The 27296-nt window shown below is 37.7% G+C and overlaps 1 non-coding gene across 1 annotated transcript; it reads right to left on the reverse strand.

Annotated features, from left to right (window-relative positions):
• Window positions 1-8739: 8739 nt before the first annotated feature.
• Window positions 8740-8846, reverse strand: LOC130876671 (U6 spliceosomal RNA). The gene has a single exon (XR_009057324.1). It is a non-coding gene; the product is annotated as a U6 spliceosomal RNA (small nuclear RNA).
• Window positions 8847-27296: the final 18450 nt, after the last annotated feature.

Raw genomic sequence — 27296 nt, forward strand, 5'->3', positions numbered from 1 at the left:
GCCACACTAGAGCTTGCATGACAAGATTTTTCTCTCTGTCTCCGTCTCTGTCTCTGTCTTTCTGTCTCTGTCTCTCTGTCTCTCTCTTTCTGTTTCTGTTTTGTTTCTTTGTTTTGTTTGGTTTTTGTTTGCTTAGTTTGGTTTGGGTTTTGGTTTTTCTTTTAAATTTTATTTTGATTTGGAGGGAAGTCGTAAGGGCAGAGGTCAGATGTGAAGGGATGGGGAGATAAATGGGATCAGAATGCATTATGTGATAAAAGATTTTAAAAAAGGCATATGGGTATTTTGCCAGCATATGTCAATGCAACACGTGTGCAGTACCTGCAGTACCCACAGAGACCAGAAGAGGGTGGTGGCAAATCTTTGGAACTGAGTTAAAGATGTTAACTGCCCTGTGGGTGGTGGGGATTGAACCCTGGTTCTCTGGGAGAGCAGTTGGCACAGCATCTCTCCATGGCCACATTAAAATCTTTTTAAAATAAAGCCCATGTTAAAAGATGTCTAGTGAATAACGTCATGAGTGACCGACAGGATGAAAGAGCTGTCAAGCAGGAAATGGGGCAGGGCATGTTTGCCCACCCTGCGGAGCACTAATGTGGAGATGCAGAGACATGGGGAGGTGATGAGTCTGAATCCTTTCCTGGCTTTACAATAAATCACCCGTGTTTGTTTGATTTCTGCAACATAGACCTCAAAATGTGCATATTCTAGAAAATAATGGGCATTTTACTTTTTTCTGTTATTTTTTAGTAATCCATTCAAATGTTTAAGGCTCACTTCAAATGCTCTGCACAGACATCCTCACATATAAACATATATAACACAGGAAGAAATCTTCCCTTCTCCTTGCTGTTTTTCTTTTTCTCCGCCTGCCCCTCCATCCCCTCCTATTTTTTTGTTTTGTTTTTAATGTATGAGTACTCTGTACATATAACTGCATGCCAGAAGAGGGCATCAGACTCTGTTATAGATGGTTGAAAGACACCATGAGGTTGTTGGGAATTAAATTCAGGATTCCTGGAAGAGCAGCCAGTGCTCTTAAACCCCTGAGCCATCTCTCCAGCTCCTTGTTTCGTTTTTGAGACATGGATGGTGGTCCAGGCTCGCCTCCATCTCTGACTCCCAAGGGCACTCTTTATTTCTTCCCTGTATTATTGCAACTCTCTTCTACCTAAGGAACACATATACAATAAAACAACCTGCGCTACTCTTCTACAGTGTGACTGACTTCTTCCACACCTGGCCATCTAGTTTCTGTTCTGCCATATCATTGGGATTCACTGAAGACTTCTTTTCAACTGCATTAACCTCAATTGTTCTTATCTGATAAAGTTCAACACTGCTACTCACTTCAAAAAATTTTTCAAAATAAACAAAGACATCTTTTATAATTACAGTGACATTATTTTACCTAAGTTAACAATTATACCTTAATAAAATATAATATTGAATACAGTAATCAAATACTCCTCCTCTCAGAAATGCATTTTTGTAATTATTTTGTCTGAATCAGGATACAAACAAGGTCCACACATGACATTTTTTGATAAGCCACCTAAGCTCCTCATCCCCATAAGCTCCCCTTTCTCTGCTACTTTCCTGCTCTTTCCTGCCTCTGTATTTGACTTGCTAAGGAAACTGGGTGTATATATTTGAAGAACATTCCAGAGTCTGGATTAGTCTGCTCGCTTTCTTCTGCTGTCTTTTTGTTTATTCTTTTTCTCTTTGTATTTACTGTACATTGATAGTGGTTGTTCACCTCCATCTCCATGTTTAGAGTCAAGTGTCTAAATGGATAATTTAGCATCAAGTGGTCTTATTCAAACCAATCACATCTTCAATCCTACTCCCAGGACTGCTCAGATCTACCAGTGTACTTGGAGTTGACAGCGAGCTAAGCACAGAGAAACATTTCATTACACAGGCTGCTAAGTTAAACCAACATAAAGGTATCTTGACTTTAAAATTTGAGTCTAAGGATATGTTACTTTAAAAAGAGGTTCTGCTTTTGTTTTCATAAAAGATAAAAAAATTGTAAAAATCTTTCTAGAATAATGTGGTTTGATGGACCAAGACCCCCTAAAAGGTCACCATAATCTCCCCCCCCAAAAAAAAATACATCACCCTAAAAAAAGCAAAAAATGGTTTGAAAAAAAACTATGCCCAAATTCCCCAAATATTATTTATAAATGTTTCTTTACATTTAAAGGGGGAAATGCTATAGAGATTGGCATTGGTATAGATCTTGGTCTATTGATACAGATTTAAGGTCAATTTTATCATATATATATATATATATTTCTGCTTTTGATTAAGATATTGTGTTTGTGTAACTCATTTAAAAATATAATGTATAATTTAAAAATACAGGTTAATAAATAATCATTTATAATACTCAAGTTTTAGTCATGCTAATTACATTTTCTAGATACATAGAAATATATTTCAGTTAGATGCGTATTCTTCAAATCTTTCAGAGACCTTCAAAATATGGCATTTAAAATGTTTTAGAAAATTAGGATGTTTCATGACAATGAGACACATCTGCTCCTGACAGCACCAATCTACTTCAAGAGGATGATGGGCATTGTAAGAGGCTCCTCATGGAGTTTGCTAGCCATTTGGGCAAGAAACTGCTCTTGTGTGGACTACTTGATGCTATGCTGTATAAACTAGAAATGCAAAACCCACATAAAAATGACTGCTAAACTTTCCTAAAGGTGAGACAATCCTTTGGGGCTCCTGCTTCATAAAGAGTCTGTTAGACATTCTACAGGACACAAAAAAAATGTGATTGACAAACTGTCAAAATACGCAGAACTGTCTTTAAAATTTCCTGTTTTATACAAAAGTCTGCCAGACTCTATGGGCCTGTGGGCTAAAGATTAAATGCTCCAACAATAAAAATAAAAAAAAAAAAAAACTTTGGGTGACTGTCCAGACAGCAAGATGTCTCTGTCAATTCTCAAGTTTTAAAAGTTGCTTACAATGCACATCCTGTTCCTTCTGGAGTCTTTAAGGGAGTTAAAAAATAAATAGCTATAATTATAGTTTACTTTAATTATAATAAAAAACAAAAAAATACAATATTATCACTGTAATTCTTACTTGATACCTGTTTGTTATATGTAATTTTACTATGCTAAAGTTAAAACCTTCCTTTTTATTTAAACAGAAAAGGGGAGGTGATGTGGGATTCCCCTCTGTATGGCTTGTGAATACCATTGATTAATAAAGAACTGTTTTGGCCCTATAGCAAGACAGAACAGAGATAGGAGGGGAAAACTAAACTAATTGCTGGAAGAAGGAAGGCGGAGTTTAGAAAAGTCATGTAGCCCTGCAGGAGAAAGATGCCAGAACTTTACCTACCTGGAAAGCCACAACCTCGTGGCAATACACAGATTAATGGAGATGAGTTAAATTAATACACAAGAGCTAGCCAAAAAGAAGCTAGAGCTAATAGGGCAAGCAGTCATTTAATTAATATAGTTTCTGTGTGGTTATTTCGGGTCTGAGCTGCTGGGTGGTTGGGAAACAACAAGGGACCTCTTACAAAAAGCTTCACCTCTCCCACAACTTTTATTTTTTAACCTACATATTTTGTGATTGCACATTTGGTGTGATATTTATGGGCACACATGCTGCTGCATGGATGTGGAGGTCAGAGACCTCAGTTCTCTTCATGGAAGTTCTGGGGATCGAACTCAGGTAGTCAGGCTTTGTATCAAGCACATTTCCCTACTGCACCATCGCACTGACCCTCCATCAACAGTTCATCTGAAAATTCATTCCTTGATAGGTATCCCTAAACCATCTAACCTCATTAAAGTTTGGAAAGTGTAGTGTTTCTAATTCCATCATCCACTGCATGTTTATAGAGTTTATTCTGAAGATGAACTCTTCCTCCCTCTTTCCTAGAGTTACTCTGCCAGTTCATGATTTCTATGACAAAGTAAATGCTTATGTGTTCCCTCTCACTGCCAGTCCTCAGAGCTACTTATCCACAGTGGTGACCACTAAGGTGAACACTCCACCCCTTCACTTTGAGATGCTATTTCCTTCACTTCTGTCTGTTTTTAAAGATCACTTTTTAATCTACAAGGCAGCATTTAGTACTCTTAAATACTTTTAATCAATTGCACTCAATGCTATTTTTTTCCGATACCAGAAACAATTTTGGTTCTTTATTAAGAACATTTTAGAAATACATTTGCACCATTCCAAAATAGCACTTTTTGTTACATCCCAACCACAGCTTCCCCTCACTCCCTTCCTCCACTTTTTCCAGCCCTCCCACAAACCTCTCCTCTCCCTAAGATCCATTCCTCCTCCCTTTTCATTCAGAAAAGAGAAGGCCTCCCAGGGCCATCACTGCACATGGTATAACGAGATACAAGAGTATGCACAAACCCTCATAACAAGGGTGGAAAAGGCAACCCAGTAGGAGGAAAGGGGTCCCCAAATCAGGCAAAAGAATCAGAGGTAGCCCCTGCTTCCACTGTTAGGAGTCATGAACGCCCAGCTTTGCAGCTATAACATATATGCAGAGGTTCTAGGTCAGACCTATACAGGCTTCCTGACTATAATACAAGGTCTTACTATGTTTCACAGATGGCCTTGAACTTGCAGCAATCCTCCTGCTTTAGCTCCCATCAGTGCTAAGATAACAGGTATGAGGCACCTCATCCAGGCTCATTATTCCTTTTGATACTCACATTTCCCCTTTCTGCCTGTTGGAAGATCATTCATGTTGACAACTAGGTCATTCAACAGAGAATTTGTTTTCCAATCAATGAATGTACCCCAGGCAAAGACAGGTTTACTAAAAATAGGTCTTAGTAGGGTTTTTGTCATTGTTTTTCGCTTGCTTTTTTTTCTCTTTGAAAGGCAAATCCTTTTTAGGGGTAACTGGCTCTAAGACAGACAGACAGAAGCACATACACACTCCACATGTGTTCATTGTAATAGGTGAAAAATGTATGCAATCTAACGAGAATGTAGACTTTCTGAGTGTGTTTATTGTCTTAGTTAAGCTTACACAGCAATCAAATAAAAAAGTCATTGATCTGACTTAAAGCTAGAAGCACACACAGATTTGGCAATCCACACAGTGTACACTCAGTTCCCCATCATGAAGCTGGAAGTCCAAGATCAAGGCTCTATCAGAGTCAATTTCCAGTGGGACCTCTCTCCCTGGCTTGTAGATGGATACTTTCTGACTGTGTCTGTGCCTGGCTTCTCTGCTGAGTGTATACTGATGAAGTGAGGACTCTGTTATTGTCCTTTGACAAGGACATCACTCATATAGGACTTACCCTGAAGAACTCATTTAACTCCAATTATCTCTTTAAGGATTTAAGTGAGGGTAACCAGAGATATGGCCCAGAGCAGAAAGTTAAGACAACTTTTTGCTCATGCAGAAGAACCAGCTTCAATTCCTAGCAACTTCATGGCAGCCCACAGCTCTATAACTTTACATCCAGGAGATCTGATGCCCTCTTCAGCACTCCACTGACACCAGAGAATCATGCAGGCAAACACCCATACACATAACAGTAAAAATAAATAAGTAAATCATTTTCTAAATGATACAGATAAGGTCACATCAGAGTAGGTCTTCAAAACATGAACTGAGTGTGTGTGTGTGTGGGGGGGGATTTAGGTTATAGCACCAATTCTTGTGTTTTAATAACTATAGGCTTTATCAGTGGATAAAGCAAAGAACTTATTTTTAATTGATTTCATGAGTTCACATTCTCTTTACAAATAAAATGCAACCACAAGTTATAAAATTTTAGGTTTTTTTGATGTCTAATGTTAAAAAACTTAATTATACAAGTGTGTTTGCCCATATATATGTGAATATGCTTCTGTGTGTATGTAAGTGTGTTTGCCTATGTGTATGTGCCTTTTTTTTTGCCTGTGTGTGTGCACGTGCTTGCTTGTGTGTATGTGAATGTGTTTGCCTGTGTGTATGTGAGTGTGTTTGCCTGTGTGTGTGCGAGTGCTTACCAGTGTGTATGTGAGTGTGTTTGCCTGTGTGTTTGTGGGTGTGTTTGCCTGTGTGCCTATGACTCAGGTGCCTGTAGAGGCCAGAGGTGTGAGATTCCCCTGTAGCTGGAGTTCAGCTGACTGTGAACGCTTGATGATGCTGTAAACTGAACTCTGGTCCTTTGCAAGAGGAGGACTTGTTTGTTCTCTGCCACTGAACCAGCTCTTCTGTCTTCTCTCCTTTGAGTTTTGTACATGAACTTCTTTCACTCTGAAAATCTTAATTCCTGACAGTAGTAACAGAATCACTTGCTTGATTTATCCTGCCATATACATAAAATAGTTTCAGAAGAACATAACTAATCACTACTGCTAAGTTTATATTAATGTTCCTTTAAGCTCTATTTAACTTTTTTAAAAGAAAAATGTTTATTTATTTTTATTTTATGTATGATGTTCTGCCTGCATATGGGCTTGTATACTACAGGCATGCAGTTCCTAAAAAAGTCACAAGGGGGGAAGATCCCCAAGAATTGTAGTTACAGATGGTTGTAAGCCACTGTGTAGATGGTGGGAATTAAAAATGGGTCCTCTGAAAGAGTAGCCAGTACTCTTAATAGCTGAGCCATCTCTCCAGCCCCATTAACTCTATTTGTCTTAATAAAAATAACATCATTTTTCTTAACAACCATAAAATAATCCTTTTATATTGAAACAAAGTTTATTTTTAAAAGACAAAGAAAACTTTGTAATTTTTTAATAAAATTAACATTAATGTCTTAGAATTAAGCAATGAGTCTCCATGAAAACATGAAATATCAGAAGCCTGAAGTCATGGTCACAAGTGGATCATCTTTTCTTTGAAGTCACTACAGTACAGGCTCCTTCTTTGTTATTCAGCAGTTTTTTCTTGGGGACTCCATTTCTGTTCATTCATATAGAGAGTGCAATGACAAACAAAGAAACAATTCCATGAACATCCTGCATTGCAAACAAGCGAAATGAGAAGTCTCTCCCAAAAGCACTAGTGAGGGGTTCTTTGCAGAATGGCAGACTCAGGCAACTGCATCACAAAACACCTACCCCAGGATAGATGATAACATAAGAGCACCACATTATTGTGAAGCCTCTCACATCCCCAAGGACTCCCTTTGTTGTCAACGATTCTTTACTGCTTAAGGAAGAAAGGGTATATTCTGGCCCACAATTTAAGAAAGGACGTCCATTATAGTGGGAAGCATGGCAGCAGGAACTTGAGGTAACCGGTAGTATAGCATCAGCAATTAAGAAGGAAAAAACAAAGATTGATTATTCTTAGCTTGCTTTTTCCTTTTATTAAGTCTAGGACCCTAGCTAATATAATGGTGATAGCCACATTTAGGATGATTCTTCCTACCCTATTATCCTAATCCAGAAAATCCTTTGCAGATATGCTACATGGTTTGTTTCTATGATGATTCTAGATCATGTCAAGTTGAGAATCAATGTAACATCACACCTACTTATAATCCTATTCCAGATATGCTACTTGCAGAGACTCTGATATAGTTTCTAGTTCATCAGACTTGCTGAGGGTACTTTGATACGCACATAGTAGGGTTCCTTTTTTAAAGAGGTATGTCATACCATTCCGCACATAAGAAGACTGTCATTATGATATTTCTCCCATCAGACACTCCACTTAAAATGGCTCATTGTCAGTTACATGTCTTATCACCCATAGAAAAAGCCATGTGACTGGTTCTCTTAGACTTATTGGTGGTTCTTTCCATCCCTGTTCAGGTGTCAATTTGATTTGACATTGGGAAGTTACATGGAAATAAAAATGTATGTTTATGGGGTTATTGACAATATCATGACTAAGTGCTACTTAAAGAAGCTTGGGTGACCCTGGTGTGTTTATCACCAAAAAAAAAAAAAAAGTACAACCTAGCACAAAAACTGTATCAGTAGTATACCTTGCGTAACTTGCAGAGAACTGCACAATGGAAGTCTACTTTGTCATTAAAATCAACTCATTGTCTCACCAAGTTGGGCTTGTATGGAATCATTTCCTTGGTTCATTGCCCTATGTGGAATGACTAGGCACTTCAGTGTCAATCCACAAGAAAATTAGCAGAACACTAATTCCTACTAAGTCATCAAAGGGATTCCCCTCTGTATGCTATCAATACCATTGGTTAATAAAGAAGTTTCTTTGGGCCTATTTCAGCAGAGAATTGAGTAAAGCAGGAATTCCAAACAGATAGAGAAAGAGAGAGGACGCAGAGTCAGAGAGAAGCCATGTAGCCCATGTAGGGGAAAGATGCCCATGTTCTGATACCGGTAAACCATGAGCCTTGTTGTAAAATATAAATTAATAGGAATGTGTTAATTTGAGATGTAAGAGCTAATTAGAAACATGCTTAAGTTATTGGCCAAAAAGTATTACAATTAATATAGTTTCTGTGTGATTATTTTGGGTCTGGTGCCTGGGGACAAATGGGTAGTCTCTGTCTACCCACAGGTTTTCTCCTCCTTGAATTGTACATGACATCATTCCAATCTCTTCCATGTTCTTACTGTATTCTCCCTGTGTGTCTCCATGAGTTCACTAAGCTGCATTCTTTTTTTTTTTTTTTAGTTTTAGCTATCTTAGGTTTTTATTTTTCCATGTTGAGAATTGTCATTCAAAAACTGTAAAAAAAATTACATTAGAATTTTGATGGGGATTGTGTTGAATCTGCAGATTGCTTTTTGTGTGATGATAAAAATATGGATCGCTTCACAAATTCGCATGTCATTCTTGCACAGGGGCCATGCTAATCTTCTCTGTATCGTTCCAATTTTAGTATATATGCTGCCGAAGCGAGCACCTAAGCTGCATTCTTATGTGGGTATCAACCTTCTTGGACTAGAAACCACCCTTCTCTACTAGGACCTCATCTTAATTAATTGCTCTTCAGTAAAATTATTTACCAATAAACTTATATACAAAAGCACTGGACTTAAGGAATTAATCATAACATTTTAAAGGAATTCCACTCAACTAATACTGTTAAGTACTAGTGTGAATTACAAAGAAGAATAAACCTAAACAAAAGGGAATAAATGCAATAAGAGACAGCAAATGACTCAAATCTGGATGTATTTTAAGGTATGTATAGGATGTATAGGATGTATTTTCAAAGATCATTTATCTTTTTTGGTCTAAGCTAATGGAAACCTACAGAGTATGTTTTTTTATAGACAAATATCAAGTAGTAGATATTTTGAGGTAGTCATCAAAACATTGAACTTTGATTAACTTCAGTGTGCTTATGAATATCACAAACAGAAACACATAGACATTTGGATACTCAAAAGGAGGCTCTGAAGGAAAATTCAAATGTACATTGGGTGTTGGGGGGGGTTGTAAGAGATGATAGCAAAATTAAAAGGCTGTATGAGATCCCAGACAGTAGAAGCAGTAAACTGGCCATGAGTAACACCAAAGTTTGGAAATAGGGGTATCACATAGGAGAGTAAGAAATATTGGCCCCTGATGTGGGAAAAGTATTGAAAGAGATCCTTCTGAGTATTAAAGAAGTAAGTATTTGAAAGACAATGGATACCAGAAAAACAAAATAAAATGAGTATGCTGATTCTCCAGTGGATGAACTAATGTGATTATCATTTATGGAGCATAGACAAGAGTAATACGATATAAAGCCAACACTTGACTGCAATAGTCTCATACAGGACTAATAAGAGAAGAATTGGATACAGTGAGAGCAAGCTTTTTCAAGGTGTGAAACCCCACTGAAATCGAGAAACAGTAAGTTGCCTGGATGGTGTGAAATCCCACTGAAATGGAAGGGAGGAACGGAAGTGGAGGAACAGCTGGAATGAAAGCCAAGTTGAAGGAATAACTTTTCCAGAGACAATGAGAGGGGGATGCTGGGATACAAGAAGGGGAGAGCCACAGATGTGATTAAGTAGATGTGAGGGTTAAGACTGAAGAAGGCCCCCAGCTACCTGCAATTCATCTCTTGTTGTAACAGGGAAACCAAGATATTAATGTGATTTTACATGTAGGTGACTTTGCACTTTGGGTGGTGCAAGCATATTAATTATTTCTATTTTCTCAAAGAAATAAGAATAATGAGCATCAACAGAAAATAAGTCCTTCAAGTCAAGGCCATGATGGATCATTTAAAAAGCACAATGGAAATATAGTGTTTGTTATATGTTACTACTTATTTCTGCACTCAGCATATCTACATCTATAGCAAATTTTAAGACTTTGAAATATTCTACTATGAAAATTCAGAGTTTCCTTCAGGAAATAAGGCAAGCAGTGTAACAAGGATGATGTATTTCATCATATAAAATTTAAATGTTGCTTTTGGGGACTTAAAAAGCAAATTCTCATTATAGATATGATAGGCTATAAGCTAAACTTTTTATAAAACTGTGATAATACTTCCAACCATAAAAATGATATATTTCAAAATAGCTTAACTCATTTCTACACATCTGGGTATAAATTACTATAGTAACTAAATAAAGCAAGGAAGATAAGAAGCAGTGAAAAAATTTTATTCCACAAAATTAGCTAATAGAGGCAAACAGTGAAAACATTTTTAACAAAAAATTTTTATAGGATACCACCAGTTAAGATATCAACTGGTAAATCAAGAAACTTGTATCACATCCCAAGCAGATAGCATCTCTCTTATTTCCTGTAACCAGTACACAGCCTAGAAACCCCAAAGAAAGCTCCTCATGGAAGTGTGAAGTCTAAAGTGTGGCTAACAATACATTTCAAGGGATTAATTATATTTAAAAATAATTTTTAAATACTTGTACCTCTGTCTATATCAACATCTGTAGGTCTCTTCCCTGATAGCGTCCTATGGTCAAATTAATTTACTACTACTAATATATTATATATTTTATATATTTATTATCTATTACTATAATAAACCAATACAATTTCAAAATGTATGTGTGTGAGGTGTCTATATTTATTGTATCTAGTTGTCTTCTAAGTAAAGGATAGTAGAAAATCAGATGTTCTGACTTTGAGGGGCTTAGAGCTGGTTAATATCACATATAGAGGGAATAGATACACCGTTTTTATGTAAATTAATATAATACATTAAACAAACTTGCAAAAATGAAGTGCAGTCATGCTGCAGAGTGCATTCCTAAGGGCTGGACCCTGGAACATAGAATGTCAAGCACCAACAGTAAGTTTTGCTTAGGACTTCTCAGCAACAAGGCTCCAGCTATGGCTGAAATTTACAAGATACTGTAGTTTGTGGCTTCCTTTATACGGTGCTTCTAATTAAGCTGCTTCTGCATATTAAATTCCATATGCTCTGGTACACACAGGGTGCCTCTCTCTTTTCTCTGCACTCTAACAACATAAAGGTATGCACAGGCTGTCTCTAGTTAATATCATAGATAGGTAATATCATACGTGGTTACCACAAACTGCAAAGAGTGAGAAGGGGAGGGACGGGAAATGGTGGCTCAATGGGTAATACGTCATATTTACACAGTGCAGGAAGTTTCAGTGTGTCGTGGCATGTAGGGTGACTATAGGTGATAATACACTGGAAGGGCTTTAGAAGTTTTCAGCACAAAGAAATGATAGATTATAAGTAGATATGGTACCTGGCCATGTTTAACTTGATTTAAACATTACCCGTTATAGACATGCAACAAACTAATACAGGGATTCCCCGTTATTATGTATAATTTTTACACTTTATGCATCAGCGAAAATGAATTTTAAATTGACTTCAATATAATAAACAGTTCATGCCCTACTTCTGAACCATGCGATGAAGCGCAGGTCATAAGGACCCCTATGAGGACACGCACTCTATTGGTTCAGGCATCCCAGAAAGACTCAGTGAAGGAAGGCGGGATGGGGTTCAAATGAAGATGAGAACAGTTTGGAAATAGAGATGGGATGAAGACTGTCCTTGTTTTAAATAGCAGAAGGAAAAATATAAACAAGTTAGAATGTTAGGAAATTCACAACTTCAGAAGCTTTCTCATTTATTCTGATTTACCATTACAGTCAAAAGGCTTGTTGTCTTATGTTCATCAGCTACTTACAAAATTAGCTGAAAGGCCGGGCGATGGTAGCGCATGCCTTTAATCCCAGCACTTGGGAGGCCGAGGCAGGAGGATCTCCGTGAGTTCGAGACCAGCCTGGTCTACAGAGCTAGTTCCAGGACAGGCTCCAAAGCCACAGAGAAACCCTGTCTCGAAAAACCAAAAAAAAAAAAAAACAAAAACAAAAAACAAAATTAGCTGAATAAAAAATTCTTTAGAATTCCAGCTTCTCGCACCAGCGTCATTTTTCACCCCTCATGTAGTGACCCACTGTCACTCTACCTAGGCGCGTTCTCTATTCGCCTTGACACTCATGGTGCTTTCCTCTTTACCTTGCTGCTGCCACCTGTGTGGCTATGCTCCCCTCTCTACAAATCTGAGCCTCTTTATCTTCTCTTCATCCTCACCTGCTAATATTTCCGCCTCGATTACCATTTAAAGTCCTTATATCAACTGTCTCTTTTTACTCCACGGCCACCTTTTTTTTTCTTCAGTTTCTCTGCAAGGCTTGGCTAAATCACTGTATGGAATTCCACAAAACATTAGTTCAGTTGGAGTTAATCACTTTGGGTGGGGTAAAGGAAGAGAGACCATGACCATATGCTTTCATTTTCAAAAAGGGACTTTGTGATAGAGTGTTTTCAACTATTAGAAGAAATCCAGGGTTTTCCACATAAAATCGTCTTATTTCAATTTAGAACTACTTATCCTTCAATTATTTTAAGCTTATAGATGGAGGAGGTGGGGCAGCCTATAACTCTAGTTATAACTCTAGGAGACGGAGACAGGAGAGTCACAAATTCAAGGTTGTTCTGGTGACAGAGTAATTGGAGACTAGCCTGGGCAACTTTGTATCAATTCACTAAAGCACTTGTATCAAAATAGAGAGCTGGCACAGTAACTCAGGTATAAGATCCGGCCTAATATGAGCTATGCCCTGGGCTTAACCCTCAGCACAGAAATTAGAGATTTCATTTGCAGACGAGTGTGTTTGAAAGTGTTAACAAGACACTGAGAATGTCAGGCTATTTTGACTCTGGTGAAGTTAGAGGGTGCCTCTTGAGAAACCAGTCATTGGGGGCTAGCAAATCCTGTCAAAGAAGATGCAAGCAGATCAGTTCCACTGTCACAGTGGGTGGGTGCACCCCTCGTGGTCCTGACTTCCTTGATCATATTCTCCCTCTTTCTGCTCCTCATTTGGACCTTAAGAGCTCAGTCCGTTGCTCCAAATTGGGTCTCTGTCTCTATCTCGATCCATCGCCAGATGAAGGTTCTAAGGTGATATGCAAGATATTCATCAGTATAGGATAGGGTCATTTCAGGTTCCCTCTCCTCAGTTGCCCAAGGTACCAGCTGGGGACATCTCCCTGGACACCTGCGAGCCCCTCTAGAGTCAAGTCTCTTGCCAACTCTAAGATGGCTCCCTTAGTTAGGATATATATTTCGTTGGAGCCAACCAAGGCCAGCTGGACTGGGACTGAATAAGCATGGTTTGAAACTGGACTCTCTGAACATGGCGGACAATGAAGGCTGATGAGAAGCCAAGGACAATGCCACTAGGTTTTCGATCCTAATACATGAACTGGCTTTGTGGGAGCTTAGCCTGTTTGGATGTTCACCTTCCTGAACCTAGATAGAAGTGGGAGGACCTTGGTCTTCCCTCAGGGCAGGGAATTTGGACTGCTCTTCAGTATGGAGAGGGAGGGGGAATGGAGTGGGGGGAGGAGAAGAGGAGTGGGGATGGGGGAGGGGAGTGGGGGGAGGGGGCAATATGTGGGAGGAGGGGGAGGGAAATGGGAAACGGGGAGGAGGTGGAAATTTTAATTAAAAAAGAATAAAATAAAAAAAAGAAAGAAAGGAAAAAAAAGAAGATGCAAGCAGGAAGTCGTGGGCCATCAAAAGGACTGAGAACATGACCAAAGTTTAAATATCACTATCACTATGGATAATACAGTGCCTGAGTACAGTTCCCTAAAGCAGTTATTCCATGTAGTGTAGTAAGGAGCAGTGGGCTGTGTTCCGCCCGGCTCCCAGCTGCTGGCTAGCTTATGCCCCGAAATAATTAAACAGAATCTATATTCTTTTAAACACTGCTTGGCCCATTAACTCTAGCCTCTTACTGGCTAATTCTCACATCTCGATTAACCCACCTCCAACAATCTGTGTAGCACCATGAGGTGGTGGCTTACCGTTAAGATCTTAACCCGCATCCATCTTGCAGAGTGTTGTAATATGAGCAGTGGGGCTGCGTCCCCAGCACCCGGCTAGCTTTACCCGGAAATAATTACACGGAAACTGTATTCTTTTGAACACTGCCTGGCCCATTAGTTACAGCCTCTTATTGGCTAGCTCTTACATATTGATCTAACCTATTTCTAATATTCTGTGTAGCACCACGAGCTGGCTTACCAGGAAAGATCTTAACCTGCGTCTGTCTGGAGTGGGAGAATCATGGCGACTCTCTGACTCAGCTTTCTCCCAGCATTCTGTTCTGTTTACTCCACCCACCTAAAGGTTGGCCTATCAAATGGGCCTAGGCAGTTTCTTTATTAATTAACCAATGAAAGCAACAGATTAATACAAGACCCACCTCCATCAGCAGAGGAGAGCTATGGTGACTACCTGACTCGGCTATCTTTCTCCCAGAATTCTGTTCTGTCTACTCCGCCGACCTAATTTTCTGTCCTATCAAAGGCCAAGCAGTTTCTTTATTAATTAACCAATGAAAGCAACAAATAGATACAAGACCCACCTCCATCAATGTAGCTTAATGTTAAGTTGGGTCTGCAGTTTCTCCTTTTATATTATTTTGCCACAGCATGGCATAGCTCACACTTAATACTCTGGCAAAATCTAGGCCCAACTCTGCTTTGTGTTTGTTTGCCAACCAGTCTCTAAGATCCAATTTATTTATCCCTGCTTCCTTAGATTCATACTCTGTATTCTCTTCTTCCATATTATTCTAGAATCAGTCTATATAGCCAATGGAATATAACAAGGTCATGGATGTCACTTCCAATATGAAGAGCATATGTCTTGGGCTCTCTTCCACTTAATTTCTTATAACAGCACATGGAGTTCCCCTGGGCTAGAAGAATGAGCAAGGAAGCATTTGGGCTCAGTCTGCAATAGATTCTTCAATTTGCACACAATTCCAAACAAGGAATAAATGAATCACCTAGGATTTACTCTGAGAAAACAGTAGCAAAATGAAATCAATCACTGGTGGAATGGCTCTCTGAGCAGGTTCTTTTTTTTTTTTTCCATTGTTCATATTACCTAGAAAAGTAATATGAACCATGGATATCTCCCAACTAACCATCTATGGTTACGAATTTGGTTGAGCAATGGAGATTAAGTTTTGATGGAGAAAGTCAAATAATAACACAGTGGCCATAGACCTCTTCAATAGGCAAGATATGAAGACACTTGTTTCAGCAAAGGATAATTTTTAAACAGTTATATGACACAATGACTCTAAAATGTGGATGTCAATCAGCCTCCTTCCCCAGCCATTCTTGTGAGTGCTTGATATGTTCATGAAGAACAAGAATAAAGGTGTGGTATGAATGCAGTGGCATGAACTTTATCTCACTGAGTTTGATTTGGTTACAGTCACTCTAGATCTCCTGGTCTACTCCTAACAAAAGACACCAACATGGGGATGAGGGACAGGCAGGACGTATTTCTCTTTACCATAATGAATGATTAAAGGATAGAAAAGACTTCTGAAGATGCAGTTTTGCCACCACCTGGTAGAAACACCATGTGAAGCTGAGGCAGTATCCTCCAGGGTGTGAGAAAGTGTCTAATATGTGGTCGTGTCTATGACAGCCAAGGTCTGGAAATCAAGGGGTGAAAATGACAGTCGCTTCTTTCCTTACTAGTTCAGAGATCTTCCAACTAAAATATTGCTTCTCATTTCTATAGTTTGGACTTCACATGGACTTGAAGTTTTACTCTTAAGCGTAATAGCTTGTCTCTGGTGACACAGTAATGATGTCATTAAATGAGACATTAAGATAACCTCCTTCTTGGCTATTAGTCAAACTTACATGCTTCTAAATCAGTAAGAAGTGATAAACTGAGATAACTGGTACTGACGACTCATGAGACCAGTGGAAATAAAGAGGAATTATGGTTGAAATTCAAGAGATCTTGTGTCATAATTGCTGTATTTAATTAAAACAAATGGGAAGCTACAGCAACTCCATTCAGACAGGGCTATTCATAGCCCTGGCTCTTCAAGCTTAAGGCAGGGATGAGCATTTGGGTGGTGGGGCAAAGGCAATAATGACTAACATGGGGTGAGAACAATGAACGATGTAGGGGGAGACATTATAAACACTATGGTCACGTGACCAGTTGCAGAAATGAAAAGAGCGTGTTACAGTTTTTGTATATTTAACATTGTATGTGGTGTGTGTGTGTGTGTGTGTGTGTGTGTACTTCTCTCATTATTGTTACAAAATATCCAGCAACGGCATTCTGACGACTTGCTTCATAGTTTGAGGGTATTGTTGACCATTGTGGGGGAAGTTACAGCAACCTTAGTGCCAAAGAGTTGGTCACTTGTATCCAAAGCCTAGAAGCAGAGAGCTATAAATGTTGGGGCTTATCTCAATTTCTCCTTTAGATTGACCCCAGGACCACAGTCAATGAAATGGGATTACCTATATTTAGGGTGGTCATTGCATTCAAATCAACCTAATCTACCCAACCCTCACAGACATGCCCAACAGCTGGTTTCCTAGGTGATTCTAGATCCTGTGAAGCTGATAGACAACATTAATCATCACATTGTGTATGTGTGTGTTATTAGGGATGAAGAAGGATCTCATACATTTTTTTACCATCCAAGATCATTCATCTTTTATTTTTTTAAAGTGAATATATTTCTGTACAGACTGACCAAGTATTTTTGTTTACTTCTTCTCTTTCAACCCTTTCCTACCAAGCATAGAGTAAATTAACAGTAGTTAATTTTAATATCAATATTGACATCACAGCAAAACAAAGGAAGAGTGTAAATACCAAGAAATGGATTTGTTAATTTGTTAATATAATATATATGTTGGATTAACAATATATTAATATTAATATATATAACAAAATTCTCAGGCCACAAGCTATACAAAGATAGATTATGAAGTAAATTTAGTTTGTATGACACGGTATTCCAACCTACAAACTAGACGAAGAATGAACATTATCCACAGACAAACCCAGGAACTTCCTATTACCTTTAGGAAAAGGCTTGGTGTTTTCATTGTATGTGGAATTGTCATGCTAGGCATAAATTCATTATTGTTTTCATCTGGTGAGTAAGTGCGATTCAAAATATGCTAAGGTGCTAGGTGGCACACTGTAGCAGGTTTATAGAGCATGAACATGGGTAAATTGAGTTGTGAGTTCAAAATTCCCTTGTAGCCAGGTAGAGTGGTCGGTGAGACAGGTTCTTGTGCAAGATTTGGAGAGCAGACACGAAGCACTAGCCAGACACAGCCACTGCTATGGAGCAGTAACCAGGCCTACAACTCTTCCTCCATATTTGTTTGTCATGTCCTAACATATTAACATATTAAAATTCAGCATTTGGGCCAGGTACCAAAGAATGGCCTCTTCCCCTATGGACAGCATGCCATCAGTGACAGAAGATGAGTTCCCACCAGCTCCAGCTTGTGAGTTCCAGCAAGTTCTTGCACTCCCTGGCTTTTACATCTTCTTTTCTTGACTCCATCTTCCCTGCAGACTTCAAGCTCTAGGACATGGAGGCTCAGCAAACAATATCTCAGACTGAAGGCCTCAGAAGCCAAGTTACTTTTTGACCTTCTCTCTCCCCCAATCTCCATGTCACATTCTCTCCCAAGGCCACCTACAGAAGCCAGAATTTCTCTTCCCAGTGGGAGATCACAGAAACTGAAATACTTTTTCTCCAAAGCCATCCCATAAAACCTAAAAATATGACTCTAACTTTTGCTGGCTTTTTTGGTAGCAGCTGGCCATAGAAAAATGGTGACCCTGTTTCCAGTTAGGGTCCTGCCCCATTGTAGTGAGGAAGAAATGCTACAGCTGAGGGTCAAGCAGAGTGTGAACAGATAGCCTCGCTGTCTCTCCTCAGTCAGTCTATGTCCATTCTCTCAGGCCCCTTTTGTCAAATCCCATTTCCACTTGGTTGTCCCTGCTTTATAAAACCCCAGCATAATAGCGAATAGTTCACTCTGGGTCTTTGGGTCTTCAACACAAAGACTCTGATGTCTCTAAAAACTATGATCAAATAAATTTGTTATACCCACTTCTATTCAGCTGCCGATTGTCAGTTTATTTCAGCAAAATTTCTGAGGGCAGAGGGAAAAGCTCCCTGTGCCCTGACATGCACTAGTCACAAAAGCACAAGCTTCCACAGTTGTACAATGTCAAAGCTCTGTAGCAAATGCCTTTTTAAAGTGTGTGGACATCTATGTGTGCATATGCTGCATTTTAATATGTTAAATAATATACAACCTATATATTATCATAAATTGTTACACAATGTGAACCCTTTTGTTCTCACGCCCTTAGTGCTACCCTATCCCAGAAAACTGTTATACCTTTCCCACCCCAACTAGAAGAGCCAGGAAGTATTTAGTCTTTGAACACTATAATGCTGAGTGTGGTATGTTTTCTTATTTTTTTTTTTTTGGCTCAATTAAAAAGAAAAGCTTCTCAAGGAAATGGCATTGTTTAAGGCTGGACATATTTTCCTACGAATCCAGCATAAAATTAAAATCATAAAAATCATTTTTTCTCACATTCAGAGAGATTACAGTATAGCTGTGCAGATTTCAATGTAAGTTAGTATTCTACCTTTTACCCATTTTACTTAGTATTGTTTCAATACAGTTTTTTTTTCAACATCTTTAGAGAAATTCTGGCACCAATTATTAGGCAATATCTCTGTTAGACAGAATACAAACCTTTCACATGTATGATTGCTTTATGTTTCTGTAAATGCATCTCGTAGGAAAATGCCCTAAGTCAGAAATGCAAGTAATATTGCCAACCTACAGAACCTCATAAGACTTTGCTTCATGATTTTACAGATTACTTGGAGGGCTAGCCTGCTGCCATGACCTGGCATCACTGGAGAGCAACGTATCACTCTAGTAGTTGAGAAAAAGCTCAACATTTTGTACATATAGGGCAGTTTCTACGTAATGTGGATTGCTTCAATTCCATGATGAAGTTTCAAACTTCTATCTTGAATCAGCATAAATAAAGAGTTGATCTCTTGATCATGGGTCCTTAAAGTTTCAGGGTCTTAAATGCCAGAACCTGTGACTATGTTCCCATAGGTGACAAAAGGAATTTCACATATGAGATTAAAGCTATGGAAATGAGGAAGCAACTCATTATTCTTTGGCCTCTAAACAGATACAAACTCCTCTTTCTCTACCTCCATGGCATCTCTCGTCCATCCCACAGTCTTCATTTCACTCTGCCCACAAGCAGAAGACATTCTTGCCTCTAAGTTTCAGGTGATTCTATTGGGTCTCCTTGTATCAAACAGGATTGTTTCTTCAACTCAAGATCCTCAACTTCAAAAGGGAAGAGAGAGGAAGAGAAGAGGAAAGACAGACAGAGATACATTTATGTATAGTGTATATTTGGTATCTATAACATATACAGTATCTTTCGATATGGTAACTCCATGTGTGTTGACCTCTAGTTTGGGTTCAAAAATGGGTTAAACTGATGTAGATGTTTTTAACTCCTGTGTTCTTTTGAGTGTTATTCCGGATTGGTCTTTGGCTCAGCTATTTGAAAACAGATAAAGACAAATTGAAAGAATCGCTAGTACAATCAGACTTCAGGTTTGGGAGGCTGTGTAGGAAACCCCAAGACTGCAGAGGAGGCAGCATGAAGGACATAAAGTGCAAAGCATCAGCGCAGTACAGAGAGCAGGATGCAGGCAGGAAGAGCATGTAGGAAATCGTTTCTGACAAGGATGAAGAGAAACCTGTAAGAAATCATGCTTAGGGGGCTGGAGATATGGCTCAGCGGTTATGAGCACTGATTGTTTTTTCAGAGGACCCGGGTTCAATTCCCAGCACCCACATGGTAGCTCACAACTGTCTAAAAATGCAGTTCCAAAAAATCTGACACCTTCACACCAATGTACATAAAATAAAGTTAAATAAATCATTAAAAGATTTTTTTTTTAAAAAAAGAAATCATGCTTAATAGTCTACCTTGACAGGAGAGTGGAGGATGTCCCTTGCTTGATGTTGTTTCCAAGGCCAGAGGATTGTAAGTGTATCATCATCGTGTGCTACATAAAGAATTACAGGCCAGCATGACTGCCTAGAGAACTTATTTCAAAAAGAATAAAAAAGAAATAGAAATAGAAAAAAAATGATGACTTGGTAACAAAGATTTTAATGGTTTTAAGTTGTGAAATTGAGTTTAAATGTTAAAAAATAAACTATGAGCAACCTCTGGGTGGCTTAGTGAAGATGTACAGCAATACTGTGGACAGTAGAAACATTGACCCCACAGTAAGCACAGGCTTCTTTTATATTTGATGATAGATATATTTGATATCTAAGTAGTGATATGTGACAACATCTCATTTTACATACCTAAAATTAAAAGCTATCACACATAACACTAAAACTCCTTTATTATCCACTTCCCAAGTTCAGGAATTTTTAATCCAGTAAAACACCATTATGAGAACTTCATCTAAGTATTTGCATTAAAAGGTGCCCAGATATAGTGTTTGAGCAGTTTATATGAGTGCTTTACGAAGAATTGAAAACAAATAGATGCTAGAAACTAGAAAACCAGAATAAAACTGACAATATTCTAATCAGGAAAGCAGCTGGCCATAACAAAGGATTGACAGGAGAAGCAGCTCCTTGGTTGATAAATGAGTGTATGTGGAAGAAGAAAGATTTGAAAGCAAAGATAGCTCTGAGGATTTGAATTTCAGTGGCAGGACAGTAGGTGGGGGATTCCCTTGGTGTTTAGGAAGTAGGGCAGCTGAGAAAATTTTAACTGAAAAGATTTGTCTGAGGCACACTGATTTGAGGTAGAAATAACCTTGAATCGGATTAAAATCTTTAATCAAATGACAGTCTTCTGTGCTTAAAATATACCTTATTTGGCAATCTAGTTCATAAGGAATCTGTGCTACTAAATACTGATGTATATTTACTTTTATCCCATTTATTATATTTGAAATTCTAATTTTTTAAAGAAAATTTCTTATTTTTTCATTTAAAGGAAATTTTGTGAGAATTACTGTTTGGATGAAAGAAGACAATAAGTTATTGTTCTAAACAGTCAGAGAGCTGTGATCTCTGTCACACTGTTTTCTTTGTTAAGGACTCAGTGGGGTCATGTAAAGTGAGAAGAGCTAGGCTTCCTGTTCCCTCAGTATGGCAGAAGAGCATCCTAATGTATCCTTCAGCTGCAGCACCTAAGAATGCTGAAAAATTCTTTCTCCCTTTTAAGAGGAGACAACTGATGATGACATCAAAAATAAAGCAACCCCAAGATCCTAGACACACTCTTGTGTAGATAACAAAGGTGAGCTGGAAACAAGCCAGGATTCTTCTTGCACTCATCCCATTCTATACCACTAGACTAAAAAAAACCAGCTTGCCATAAACTTGACCATTGAACAGACGAAAGGATTTTCTTCCTTTTAAAGCTGCTGAATAAATGCTACGCCTTAGTGTTTTGTTGGTCAATTTGCCTTGGTTACATCATTCAACATTGTGTAATGGACAACTCTGTTTTTTCAGACGGCCCTAGACCAGTCAGGTTTCCAATGACTTGACAGAAGCGAATACGGATATTCTTTGGAGAACATGACCTCAGGTTTCAAGGAGTTCTGGTAGCTACCGTTCCACATTAGATAAAGAAAAGCATAGACTGTGTGTTAATGCAGGTGTATCAACTACCAATTACAGATTATAAGACATATTTGATGTACTTAATAAATTAAAAAAGCAGTTATAGACAATGATCTATATCTTTAATAAGCTCTGAAGGTACAGGCACTCAACAAAACGTCCACACTTAAAAAAGTCATAGTGACATACAGTTCAGAATTACTGAGATGACATCTTCCAAGGTTGGTTGCTTCAATAGTGGCTGCAGATGAAGAATCAGTGAACTTTACAGGAATGGGTCAGAGAATAAATAATTATGTTCAGAGATCCATGAGATCTCTTACAAACATTCAACTCTAGCACTATAGTGCAAATGGCTGTAGAGAATACGTAAATGATTAAACTTAGCCTGCACTCCGATCAAACCACTTCCACAAAGAGGTAGTAGTCCAAATACAGCAGATTTGCTGGCCTCTGAATTAGACGGACAGCAGAATCTTCAGAAGACAAAAATGGAAGTCAGAAGGTACTAAGATATTTTAAATGGAATGGAACAAGACAGCTGTCAACCTACATTCCAAGACAGCAGAATGTTCTTCAAGATGAGACAAAATGACAACATTTCCTAGAATATAAAATCTGATAGATTTTTGCCATCAGAAGTTAGTTAAATAAAATTCTAAAAGATATGTATTTGTGTTCTCAGAACTCTTTCACAAACAAGAACAACAAGAAATTAATCTCAGAGAAAGAAGTAATGAAAATGATAAGTACATGAGTAAATATATATCACCATCAACTATAAAAAGGGGAATACCAAGTGTATATTAATAAGAAAACACAGTAGAATGAAAAATCCCCCAAACAACATCATAGAAGTCAGGAAGGTTGAGTGTTAAGGTCTTGAATATTTAAGAAGAAACAGAAATATTGATTAGCTTTATAATTTTCTATTCTGCATATGTGATTCACATTTGTATAAATTTAACTTCCTAAATTAAGCAATAAAAAATGGAAATTTAAATTGTAAAGGAAGGAGCAAAATGAGAAAAAAATGGGTAGAAGAAATCAGAGTCATATAGAAAGGACAAAATAAGACTGTATAAATAACTATAGCCATAAGGAATTAAAATTAATGTAAATGTACCACATGACACAAATAAAATATGAAATGTTAATGTTAGCTTTTTTAAAGGACCAATGATAAAGTGCCTTAGAAAAGAAGAACATTTGAGTCCACAGCTTGCTAGTAAAAAAGGAAAAATTAGAGCAGAAATAAATGAGATTCAAGAAAAGAAATAACAGAAAATACTAATGAAACAAAAAGCTTTGTTGATTGAAAAGAGTAATCTGGTGATTTAAAGAAAATAGTTCTCAAAGGGAGTGGCACTAGGGGGTGTGGCTTGGATGGAGGAAATATGTCACTGTGGGGGTAAGCTTTGAGATTCCTTATGCTCAAGCTACACTCAGTGAGACAGCCTACTTCCTATTGCTTGCAAGTCAAGATATAGAGCACTCAGCTACTTGTCCAACACCGTGTCTGCATGCATGCCACTACATCTCATTATGATGATAATGGACTAAACCTCTGAAAATGTAAGAAACCCCTATTAAATGTTTTTCCTTTATAAGAATTGCCATGGTCATGGTGTCTCTTCACAGCAACAGAAACCCTAACTAAGGCAATTAATATGTAAATCTCCAAAATCAGACTTAGGAAAGAAAGACACGACATAAACTATAAATACTAGCCCCCCAGAAAGTAATTGCTACAGACCAGGTACAATTAAGATAACAAAGAAGGCGATTACAGGCAGCCCTATCCCCAGATTCGATTATTTAAATGAAATGTGTCGACTAACAGTAAGACACAAACTGCCGAGGTTATCTGAGTAGGTTTCTATTCTAAAAGTTGAATCAATGAATATAACCTTTTAGCATTAAAAGAGGAAAAAAGAAGAAAAAAGTTAGGAAGAAACTTATCATGTCAAGATGGATGTATGTTTCCAGTGATGTTAACCAAACAGTTAAGGCTGGTCGCTTACAAGCTCTCCAAATGCTCTTGTAGAATGGAAAGAGAATATTTTGAAACTCATTGTATGGAGTCAGAATTAAACTAGTACCACAAACTTTCCTTTATAGAAAAGAAAATTGTCAGTATTTCTTCTGAATATGTATGTAAAAATTTTCAATATTATTTGCCAATTTGAATAGTGAGTATAAGAATCATATATCATGTCCCAGTGGGATGTATTCTAAGTGTGAAAGGCTGGTGTGAAAATTAAAAAAAATCAGTCATTGAACTTAATGATATCATATCATCAGATTAATGACAAAAATAGCCCATGGTCCACTGATACAGCAGTAAATGAAGTAGGAATCAAAGAGAACTCTGCCAGCTTGATAAAAAGAACCTTCAAAGTTCACTGTGACACACTTATGCTTCATATATTTTATAAATTCTACACAGCTAAAAGCTAGATATCCTACACTTAATACTGGAAATAAGCAAGATGATCCTTTGTCTTACACCTCCAAACTAGAAGGAAAAGCCAGCGAATTTGTACAAAAAATAAAGTCAAAGAATGAAATAAAAAGCACGTCTTATTGCCCGCGGTGCAGATAAAATAGCTGTTCATCTAGAAAATATCAAATCTCTGACCAAAAAGAAAAGAAAAGAAAAAATAACAAACAAAAGTAGGCATGTGGAGCTAATAAATGAAACCAGTAAGGTCATGAGGTAATATGCAAAAAATGAATTCTTTCTTACATACAGAAAAATATTAGAATTTGAAATTAAAAAGAAAGAAATTCTGAGCTAGCTTGGTGTCACATAATTACTTAAGACACCGAGTATGGAGAATCATGACTTTAAGGCAAGCATGAGGTAAATATTAATTTTGAGGCTAGTCTGGGATAGCTAAATTAAAAACAAGTAATAATAACATAATTAAAGGGTAAACATTTATACCAGTACAAATATAAATAGAAGTGAAGAGGAGAAAGGGAAAAAGGGAAGAAAGAAGGAGAGAAGGATGAGAGAAGGAGAAGCCTAAGAGAATGATGAGAAAAAAGATGAGAGGCAGGAAGAGGAGGAAGAGAAGAAGGGGGGGCAAATATTTGACTATGAATTTGACGAATTGTACAAAGGCTCTTTGTTCTAAAAGTACAAGACTGGTGAGTTAAAGAAGATACAGATACATGGACAGATATTTTGTGTTTATAAAGTATAAGATTAAATGCTGTTTTTCAGGTTTGATATGCAACTCAGACACCCTTCACTTGAGCTTAGTCTAAAGACCAAGCATCAGTGATCAATCACTTCTCATGAAAAGTGAGAATCCTCTAGACACCAGCTGGACATTGACAATCATCCTCCGGAGATCAGATAGAAGGCAGAAGACCTGGGGGACACCAAAGAACATTATCTAATTCCAAAGTTTAAAGCTACAGCAACCAAAGCAGCATGGCATTGGTACAGGTACATTAAACAACTGAATATAAAGATCCAAATTATTAAAATAATCAAACAGCAAAGAAAACTCTAAACATGACAATACTAATTGCCGTCAAAAATAAACAGACAGAATGTTCATTTCTGTGAATGAAATAAAAAAATATTTCAACATTTTGAGATACAGGTCATTACAGAACACAGCTGACTTACTGTAATTTCTTAGTACCCCTACCAAAACCTGAACATGTATGATTACAACAGCTTTTTCTTTTTTTCATTTTTACTATTTTTATTGATTTTATTGAGCTATACATTTTTCTCTGCTCCTCTCCCTTCTTTTCCCCTCCCCTTCAACCCTCTCCCATGGTCCCCATGCTCCCAATTTACTCAGGAGGTCTTGTCTTTTTCTACTTTCCATGTAGAGTAAATCCATGTATGTCTCTATTAGGGTCGTCACTGTTGTCTAGGTTGTCTGGGATTGTGAATTGTAGGCTGATTTTCTTTGCTTTATGTCTGAAAGTCACTTATGAGTGAGTATGTATGGTATTTGTCTTTCTGGGTCTGCGTTATCTCACTCAATATGATGTTTTCTTGACCCATCCATTTGCCTGCAAATTCCAAGATGTCGTTATTTTTTTCTGCTGTGTAGTACTCCATTGTGTAAATGTACCACCTTTTTCTTATCCATTCTTCAGTCGAGGGGAATTTAGGTTGTTTCCAGTTTCTGGCTATGGCAAACAATGCTGCTATAAAAATAGTTGAACACATGTCCTTGGGAGTATGATTGAGCATCCTTTAAGAATATACCCAAAACTGGTATTGTTGAGTCTTGAGGAAGGTTGTTTCCTAATTTTCTGAGAAATCGCCATACTGATATCCAAAGGGGCTGGATTGGTTTACATTCCCACCAGCAATGCAGGAGTGTACCCTTTACCTGACATCCTCTCCAACATAAGTTGTCATCAGTGTTTTTGTTCTTGGCCATTCTTACAGTAACATGGAAGCTCAAAGTTGTTTTGATTAGCATTTCTCTGATGGCTAAGATGTTGATTATTTCCTTAAGTATCTTTCAGCCATTTAAATCCCTCTGTTGAAAGTTCTCTGTTTAGGTCTGTACTCCATTTATTTAATTGGATTATTTTCTTTTGATGACCAATTTTTTGAGTTCTTTGTATATTTTGGAGATCAGTTCTCTGTCAGATGTGGGGTTGGTGAAGATCTTTTCCCATTCTGTAGGTTGCTGTTTTGTCTTGTTAACCATGTCCTTTGTTTTACAGAAGTTTTCAGTTTCAGGAGTTCTCATTTATTAATTATTTCAGTGCTGCTGTGGTTATATTTATGAAGTGGTCTCCTATGCCAATGCATTCAAGTGTACTTCCCACTTTCTCTTCTGTGAGGTTCAATGTGGTTGGCTTTATGTTGAGGTCTTTGATCCATTTAGACTTGAGTTTTACAGTGATAAATTTGGATCTGGTTTCATTCTTCTACTTGTTGATTCCATTTATGCCAGCACCACTTGTTAAATATGCTTTCTTTTTTCCATTTGATATTTTTTGTTTCTTTGTCAAAATTCAGGAGGTGTTTGTAGGTGAGTGGATTAATATCTGGGTCTTCACATCAGTTCCATTGGTTCTCCTATCTGTTTTTTGTGCCAATTCCAGACTGTTTTATAATCACATATAATATAAAAAAAAACTAAAGGTCCTCCATAATCTTAAAATAACACAAACAGGGGCATTCTTTCTATGAGTATTCCAGAAGTGAGCTACTAAGCATGAAGAGATACAGATGACTCTTAAATACTCATAATCACATGAAAGAAGTCAGTCTCTGCAAAAGCCATAACCTATATGTGGTGCTTGGAAGAAAAGTCA

This window comes from Chionomys nivalis, chromosome 6 (genome assembly GCF_950005125.1).
Source record: "Chionomys nivalis chromosome 6, mChiNiv1.1, whole genome shotgun sequence".
In the NCBI taxonomy this organism is placed as follows: domain Eukaryota; kingdom Metazoa; phylum Chordata; class Mammalia; order Rodentia; family Cricetidae; genus Chionomys; species Chionomys nivalis.